This window comes from Sminthopsis crassicaudata, chromosome 4 (assembly GCF_048593235.1).
Source record: "Sminthopsis crassicaudata isolate SCR6 chromosome 4, ASM4859323v1, whole genome shotgun sequence".
Classification (NCBI taxonomy): Eukaryota; Metazoa; Chordata; class Mammalia; order Dasyuromorphia; family Dasyuridae; genus Sminthopsis; species Sminthopsis crassicaudata.
This window is the reverse complement of record NC_133620.1, coordinates 24,184,792-24,193,867: the sequence shown is the minus strand read 5'-3', so window position 1 is coordinate 24,193,867 and position 9,076 is coordinate 24,184,792.

The following is a 9,076-nucleotide window of genomic DNA, read 5'->3' as shown; positions in this document are numbered from 1 at the left end:
GGGCCACAAAGAACCAGGCGTGACTGAACAATGACAAAAAGGAATAGGAAGGACCTCAGAGACCAATTCAATCCACTCATTTTACAGATGAGAAAATTAAGGCGAATGACATAGGACCCACTTGTTCAGGGGCCCACACTCATTTCAAGACTTTCTCACCCCAAGTCCAGAATTCTATATTAACTCTCTATTTAACTGCCTCAGTAATTCATAAAGTAAAAAAATTATCACTTACACTTATACTCGACATTGTCATTTACAAAGCCCTGTGATGTGGGGAGTATAGACATTCTCATCCCCTTTTTACAGATGAAAAAACTGAGACCACAGCCACACAACTAGCCAATGATGATCAGAGACTCAAAGGCAGCTCCTTCTCAAAGGCAGAATGGGGTCTCAGAGACAAGCAAGCAGAGGGTAAGAGGAAACAGGAAGGGCCCAAACAGCCAGAACGGCAAAAGTTTCACATCCTCAAAGGGAGCTCAGTCCACATCCCACTTTGTGGTCATTGGACCAGGCCGCGTGAGGGCAGGGGTGAGCTCTGGACCCGATACACAGCACTGCCCTTATCACACAAGAAAAAAGGAGTATCCAGAAGGCAGAGGTAGTTTAGTTTACTGGTCTCCTTCCTTCCTTTGTTGCTTTCTCTTCCTTTTTCCTGTTAGATCAGGGGTTCTTCGCCTTGTTTGTGCCCTTTAGGCAGTCAGGCTCGATGAAGCCGAGCCATCTTTTCTCAGAGCACTGCTTTTTATCGTACACAGGATTACAAAGAAAACCAACTACAATGAAATACAGTTACCACAATATTTTGAAAACAAGCTTACAGACTGCAGAGGTTAAGAACCCCAGTGCGAGAGGGTCCTGGAGATGCTAAAGCAAATAAAAAGATGCTGTTGAAACCTATCTTGCCTCCATCTCTGCAGGTCCTTTCATCTGAAGATTTCAAAGTGGTTTTGCCACCAGTAATTACTATCTTGGTTTTATCCGTGGGAAGGCTGAGGTACCTCTAAATTAAGTAGCTTGCTTTCGGTCATGTGGCCCGTCGGTAGCCAGGCTCTCCTTAGAACAAAGCAGCTCTCTTCACCAGGGATGCTCTAAGTAGGCCACGTTTGGAAAACTGGAAGCTGCAAGTAATTAGGCTAAGAGTTTGGGGAACAGGAGAATTCCTACCTTTGTGTTGCAGCTTCTGTTTTTTTCAGGTTATGAAAAACTCAACCTCCTAATGATCCTAGCTGCTCTTGTTAAAGCACTCTGCCTCCCTGAGAGCGAGGATTTCTACCCCCATCTATGTGTCTGCCCATGCACAAAGATACGAAGCTTCCCCTTCCAAACCATGCCCCAGTTCTTTATGGGGCCCCCCTTAGCCTTTGCAGTCTGTCAGAGCAGAGCAGGGTTCAAGTAGGCCTTGCCCCTGAGTGGCAGGGAAGCTTGTTCTGTGGCCCAGCTCCAATATTCCCCGAGCATCAGTGACCAGTTCCCAGTGCTCTCCTCCCCAAGGCAGGTCACTGCACTTCTGTGTTCCAACAACCACCTCCTGAATTTGCCGACTCCTCTTAAAGATCTCACCGCTTTTCCATTCTCTCAGCTTCATAATGTTGAGATAACTCTTAGTGGCTCACTTTCACCCCAAATAGCCAATCGATGGCCAGCTCTTCTGTTTTCTGTCTCTACTGTATCCTTCAATGCTCTTCCTACCACTACTCCTCCTCCTGTAAAAGACCAAGGTTTCCCCAGGACCATCTCTGGTCATCCTAAGTTATATTCGGCCACTGGCCGCAGCTGGCCCGGAGGAGAAAGTGAGGCTGGTGACTGTGCACAGCCCTCCCTCACTTCAATCCAATTCACATACAAGTCATGGCATCATTTCCCTGATGCACGGTCCTCTTCAAAAATGAAGGACAAACAATAACAATAAATTCCCATTCTAGGTTAGGTTCTCATTATCTCACATCAGGGCTGTTGTGACAGCCCCCTCATTGATTTGTCTGCCCCGTGTTTCCTCTCGCCATATTATCCAGTCATTAAAGTGACATTCCTAAAGTACAGGTCTGACCATGGCATAGTCCTACCCAATAAACTCCAGTGTTTACCTCTAGGAGCAAATAGAAGCTGATCTGTTTGTCCAAAGAAGGCCCCAGTGTTAAGGGACAGGTCAGTTCTCCGAGAGCCTCCACAGCTGAGGGTCACAGCATCTGACGGAGCTGCAGGGCAGCCTTTGCTGACACAGGTGTTGCGGACTGGGAACGAGATAAATTGGAGGCAGAGGGAAGAGGAGAGAGGTCAGACAATTAATTAGTAGGCATTGACTTACTGGAGCCCAAAAAGCTCATTCTTAGGTGGTGGTCTCTTTGGTAGAGTTCAAGCTGGTCCTCAATCAATCCACAAACAATACTTACTATGTACCAAGCAATGTGCATGGGAATCCAAAGTCAAAAATGAATCAATCCTTGCCTTCAAGGTTTGTAGTCTCTAAGGGAAAGACTAGAAGAGAGGGTCAATTAGCAATTGGGGACATCCTCAGACACATAGTATGTCATGGGCCATATTGGGAGGCTTTCCAACTTGAAGAGATAAACACCCATTACCATTTGTGGTTTTCAAGTACCCAAGATTACCTTCCCACTAAAATTAGGCATCTGAGTAGGGCTCGGTGCAAGAACTCGGGTTTGTAGGAGAATTTTCATTCCCTGGGTTAGTGAGGGGAAAATTAGGGAGGTGGGTGGCTCATCTATCCAGTCTGGGAATCTAAAAACATTAAGATCTTAGGAAGGATCTTAGGAAGAAATCTGAGGGTTGTTTTTTTTAAAGTATCTGTTTCATGCCTGGCACTGGAGATAAAAGAAAGAACAAAACAATGAACTTACAAACAATAACTAAAGCATTTCCTCTGCCGGAGACAGAGACAGAAAGGCAAACAAGCCTCTGCCTTCTTCTTGGCACCTGCCCCCCACCCTTTTGGCCCCATTATTCCTCAGGCCTAGAAGGCTCTCCCTCCCCACCTCTCTTTCAGAATTCCTGGTTTTCTTCCAAAATTGGCTCAAATGAAGTCTTTGCTAATCCTCCCCCTCCTCCCAGGCTGGACCTCCCTCCCTGAACCACTTTGTGTTCATTTTGTAGAAATTATGGATCTCCTTCGATCTGTACACATATTGCCTCCCTTTAGATTGTGAGCTCCTTGAAGGTAGGAATTGTCCTTTTAGTTTTGTATCCTCAGCATCTTAACACTATTTAAATGTAAAAATATTTTAGTTTCTTATTTAATGTGTAAGAGGTTCAAAATCTTAGGGCATTTCAGAGTTAGAAAGCACTTCAGAAGTGCCTAATGTGATCAACTGGGAAATGGCTGAATAAGTTAAGGTATATGAATCTAATGAAATATTATGGTTCTATAAGAAATAGTGAGCAGACTGATTTCAGAAAAGCCTGGAAAGATTGATATAAATGGAGCTGAGTGAAGTGAGCAGAACCAAAAGAATATTGCACACAGCAGCAACAAGATTACGAGATGATCACCTCTGATGGACTTGGTTCTTCTCAGCAATCAGTGATTCAGAGCAATTCCAATAGACCATCTGCACCCTAAGAGAGAATTATGGAGGCTGAATGTGGATTGAAACATAGTATTTTCATCTTTTTGTTTGTTTTTTTTTTCATGATTTTCCCCTTTTGGGGTGATTTTTCTTATATAACATGACAAATATGGAAATATGTTTAAAAGAATTGCACATATTTAACCTATATCAGATTACTTGCTGTCATGGGGAGGGGAGAGGTGAAGGAGGGGGGGAGAGAACTTTGAAACAAAATCTTACCAAAACAAATGCTGAAAATAAACTGTATATTTGGAAAATAAAATACTATCGATACTCTTTTAAATGAAAATTTTTAAAAAAGAAGTACCTAATATATCTTTTATTTGGAGGCAATCAAATAACTTGCCCAGTATCACACAGCTAGTATGTGACTCCTCACTGAAAAAAATAAAGAGCTTGGACTTGATAAGGGGCAAACAAGGTGACGTAGTATATAGAGGACTGAACCTAGGGTCTAAGAGAACTGAATTCAGATCCTGACTCTTGAGACATAATCCCAGGCAAATCACTTAAAATCTTTATTTACCTCTGTTTCTTCAACTGTAAAATGGGGATAATAAAAGCATCTATCTGTTGCCTATAATGAGACATTTATTTTTTATAAAGCTTTTTTATTTTCAAAACACATGCATAGATAGTTTTCAACATTCACCCTTGTAAAACCTTCTGTTCTAAATGTTTTTTTCCCTCTCTTTCTCCCCACAAGATGGCAAGTGGTCCAATATATGTTAAACATGTGCAATTCTTCTGTACATCTTTCCACAATTGTCATGCTGCACAAAAAAGATCAGATCAAAAAAGAAAACAAAATGCAAGCCAGCAACAAGACCCACACTCAGTCCTCCCTCTGGGTACAGATGACTCTCTTTGTCACAAGACCATTGGGCCTGTCCTGAATCACCTCGATGCTGAAGAGAGCCACGTCCCTTCAGAACTGATCATTGTATAATCTGCTTATTGTGAACAATGTTCTCTCTCTCTTGGTTCTATTCACTTCCCTCAGTATCAGTTCCTGTCAGTCTCTCCAGGCCTCTCTGAAATCATCCTGTGGTCATTTCTTACAGAACAATAATATTCCATAACATTCATATACCACAATTTATTCAGCCATTTTCCAACTGATGGGCATCCACTCGGTTTCCAGTTTCTTGCCATTATAAAAAGGATTGCCACAAACATTTTTGCACAGTGGGTCTTTTTCCCTTTTTTTATGATTCAATGAGACATTCATAAAGTGCTTAACACCATATTTGGCCCATAGTAGGTGCTTAATAAGTGCTCGTTTCCTTGCTTTTTTACTCTGCCGCCGGACTGTCCACACACAGTGCCAAGTTCTGCTGAGGCTGCCGTTCTATAGTTGTTGGAGTATAAAACTAAATTCTCACTTTAAATATTTATTGAGTATATCCAGAGAACACCCACAGAAAAGAGACTTCCAACTTGATTAAGGATTTAGCTCCTGCCTAAAAAAAAAAAAAAAAAAAAAAAAAAAAAAGTCATCACTATTGAAAGCTCTCCACCCACACTAAAGAAACTAAGGTCAAAGAAGACACCAGCCCGGCCTTGAGTCATCCTTCATGCTGTGGGGTGATTGGCCAATTCAGACATTCTCAGGTTCTTAAATCTGACTTGTGTTTAAAGAAAACGAAATTGGTTTGGTTTGATTTTGTTTAATCCCAGATGAGTTCCCCCACACCTGTGATTTCTCAGGTGTGGGCAAAAAAAGCTGTTATTTAGTCATCTTGGCAAGACCAAATAGCCAATGCCTCTCCCTGGACACCAGGAGGCGGGGCAAGGATTCTGCCACTGAACTCAACGTCAGTAGTATCTCCCTTCTTCAGCTCTCCCTTCCGGCCAAACCTGGTCTGCCAGAAATGACTATAGGAGCCACGCCAGCTGCCACCGGGACCTTTGCACAAGTGCCTGGAATGCTGGTCTTCCGATGTCCTCATTTCCCCTGGAAGGTGACCCACCTGCCCCCTCCTGCCCCGACCTCTCCCAATTCCCCCAGTAATTAGTATTCTGCTCCTCCTAATTGCTATTATATTGACCTAGTTGTATCCAAGAGAGCTCTCTCATAGAATATCAGCTCTATGAGGCTAGAGGCTGTTGGTGTTTGTGTTCCTTTTTTCCATTCCCTTGGTCTTTTAAAGTCTCTCCCTTCCTTCAAGGGCAGCCAGGTGGTGCCATAGTAGATGGAGTGCTGCCCCGGACCCAGGAAGACTCACCTTCTGAGCCCAAATATGGCCTCAGACACACTCACTAGCTGGGAAGGTCACGTCACCCTGCCTGCCTCAGTTTCCTGATCTGTAAAATGAGATGGAGAAGGAAGTGGCAAACCCCGCTAGTATCTTTGGCAAGAAAACTGCAAATGGGCTCACAGAGAGTTGGACACAACTGAAAAATGATTACATAATAATGACTACCCTTCCTTCCTCCAAGACTCCACTCATTTGCCATTTTGCCGCACATACACTGCAACCTGCACCGCCCCCTCCAACTCCAGCAGACAGTGAGCGTGATCTGCCCTGCTTCCCATTTCTTCTAAGCCTCCATCTAGATCCGCACTTTTCATTCCCCTCAATTTTCTTCATATGCAACAGAGGGATGCCACGGATCTTAGTGGAAGGTTCCTGCTTGGCTTTGGACGTCCATCAGGGCAAGTAGAGCTATCAGAAGGAGCTGCCAGACACCATGATCCCCTGTACTGGGGTAGTATCAGGAGGTACAAAAGAAAAGAGAGGGAAATTTTAGGGGAAGAAATAAGAGAAAGTATGAGGGGAAAAGTGGAGAGAGAGGCTCTGTGAACAAAGTTCTACTAGTTCATAAGCTCCTGGAGGGCAAGGGTTGACTTTTATTTCCTTTTGTATCCCAGTGCTTAACACAGGGTCCAGCACATAGTAGGTGCTTACTAAGTGTTTGTTGATTGACTGATGGTGTTAAATGTGTTTTGCTGATAGGAGATGCTACTCTTCTAACCCTTTACCTGGCATTTGGGGGGGATTGAATTCCTTGAAATCCCTTGGGTGCCAAGGGATAATTTACCCACACTGTTCACTGTGTTTTCCTTTGAGGGATATGGGAAGAGAAAATGATTGTACTACTTTATTTCCTCTTATCACTTACATTATGTTATTGTTTGAAATAGTTTTGCTGTTGGGTTTTTAGCTTTTGGGTGGTGTAAATAACAATTACTTGTAAGATCATAGATTTAGAGCTAGAAGAGACTTTAGCAGAAGAAAGGAAAAAAGGAAGGAAGCAAGAAGCATTAAGTACCTATTACGTGCACTGGGCCAAATGTTATTAATTTATTGTTATTATTTTATTTATTAAATAAAATAAATTGTATTTCTTTTGATCCTTACAACAACCCTATTATCACTCCATTTTACAGTTGAAGAAACTGAGGCACAAAGTCCAATGTCACAAGGCAATTGGCTGAGACAGAATTTGAACGCAGACCTTCCTAACTCCAAATTCAGTGATATAGACCATAATGTTAAACTCAGATAGAAACAGACCTCAGTCTGTGGCATATTAACCTAAAAACGCCACAAATTAACACTAGGGAATTTTGCAGCCAGTGAGTTTGATACCTCTGGTCTACCCTAAACCCAAGAAAAATATCCAGTACTAGTCTCATCCAAAGCCACGGTTGCCAGAGTTTTCAGGAGCCCAGGGATCCACTTTTTAATCAGGAGAGGTGCCTTTTCCTAAGTGGAGAACAGATCTTTGGATCTTCAGCCCCACCCCAGCTTATGGAATATGGCGGGCACTTAATAAACTTGACCTACAGGGGGTTCTCGTGAGTCCCTCAGCCGACCTTCCCTGGTTCTCCCTGTCACCCAATCAGCCCCCTCATGTCAGCATTCAACGTCTTGATCTCACCAGAAGGTTAGGGCTATTTCATTGCCTTAGCCACTAAGCACACGGGAGGCAGTTCTGGCCCTTCTGGAAGGGCTCTATCAGCCACTTTTGATTGTTTGTTGTTTGCTTTTTTGCTGAGACAATTGGGGTTACGTGACTTGCCCAGGGTCATACATTTAGGCAACATTAAGTGTCTGAGGTCCTGACTTCAGGGCCGGCACTCTCTCCACTGAACCATCCAGCTGCCCCTTTTTTCATCATTCTTGAGGCAGCAAAAGAAAAAGGGAAGCGATAAAGAAGCGGACGTTTCAGCACCCCTGGTGGGAATGGGACCTTAGTCTGCCATCTGCAATCAAAACCACCCAAAAGCCAGCTCTGGGGTCTGGCGGCAGCTCGGACATACTGCCACCTAGTGGTGGCCTGTGGGTCATCCCCTGGACAGAACTGAGTTCCAGAAATGGACTCTGAAGGCCCAGGGCAACGAGACCCCAGTTAGGGTCACCCGAACGGCAAAGTTCAAACTCAGTGGGACCACATCAGTGCTCCCTCGGCCTCCGATCCCTTAAAGCCGAACATTTGGGAAACATTCACTTTCCCAGAGCAGGAGTGCTGTAGCCGCTGCTGTCATCGATTCTCTTATTGCTTCCCCTGATGTTAGAAGGAAAGCGCAAGGAGGAAGGGCACTGGGATTGGCACGGTGCCAGATGTGGAGGCCTGGGACAGCCGGGAGACTCCGGGAGGGCTGTGATGGTGCCTTATCATTTGGGGGGAGCCCTCCCCCTCTTGGGGGGCCCCATCCAGCTTTCGTGGCTGAGCACTGGGGGTGGATGTCACACACTCACCACTGGCTTCATGTTGTCTGACTCCCACTGCAGGGTCATGGAAGCACAGCCCTCCCGCATTCTTCTGATCAGTTATTAAGTCCCCTTCCCTTTCTCTTCTCACCCCCCCCCCACCCTCTGCGGAGAACTCGGCCTCCTCCACTGCAGAGAAGTCCAGCCCGTCTGTGGTGAGTTCCCCCCCACACCATACCTCAACATTACCCCCTTTCTCCTGTGGAATAAGAGGCCCCTCTAATTGCCCCGGATTGTGCCCTCACTCATCCCACTGCTTCCATGTTTCCTAGAAATATGATTCTTCCTCTACTCCCTTTTACTTCTCACTGTGGATCCCTCTCCATCAGCAGGCCTGTAAATGCACCTGGGACCCCATCACCTTAAAAACCTTTCTCCTGACCAGGCCAATTAGGGAAGAAAGCCTTCTTTGTCTCCCGCCCTCCTCTGCACTCTACAATGCCTGTTTCAAATCAAGTTAGTCTAAGTAAAAGTGATTAATTCTTATATCTAACCCTAACCTGTCCCCCAAGCTCCAGGTCTGCACCGCCAGCTTCCTGCTGTCTGAGGTGTCCCATGGCGAGGCTGCCGGACTTTAGGGGAGGGTCTTCTCCTCGGATGCTCTGATGCAAAACTCGTGGCATCTATTCCAGCCTCATTCCTGCCCAAATGTGGACTGCGTTCTCCGATTGTCGCCAGCTGCATGTGGTTCTTGGGGAGAGGGCACTGTGGGAGTGGGTGGGTCTTCCGGGCAAGATGCTCAGGCAGTACATCTCCTCTGTA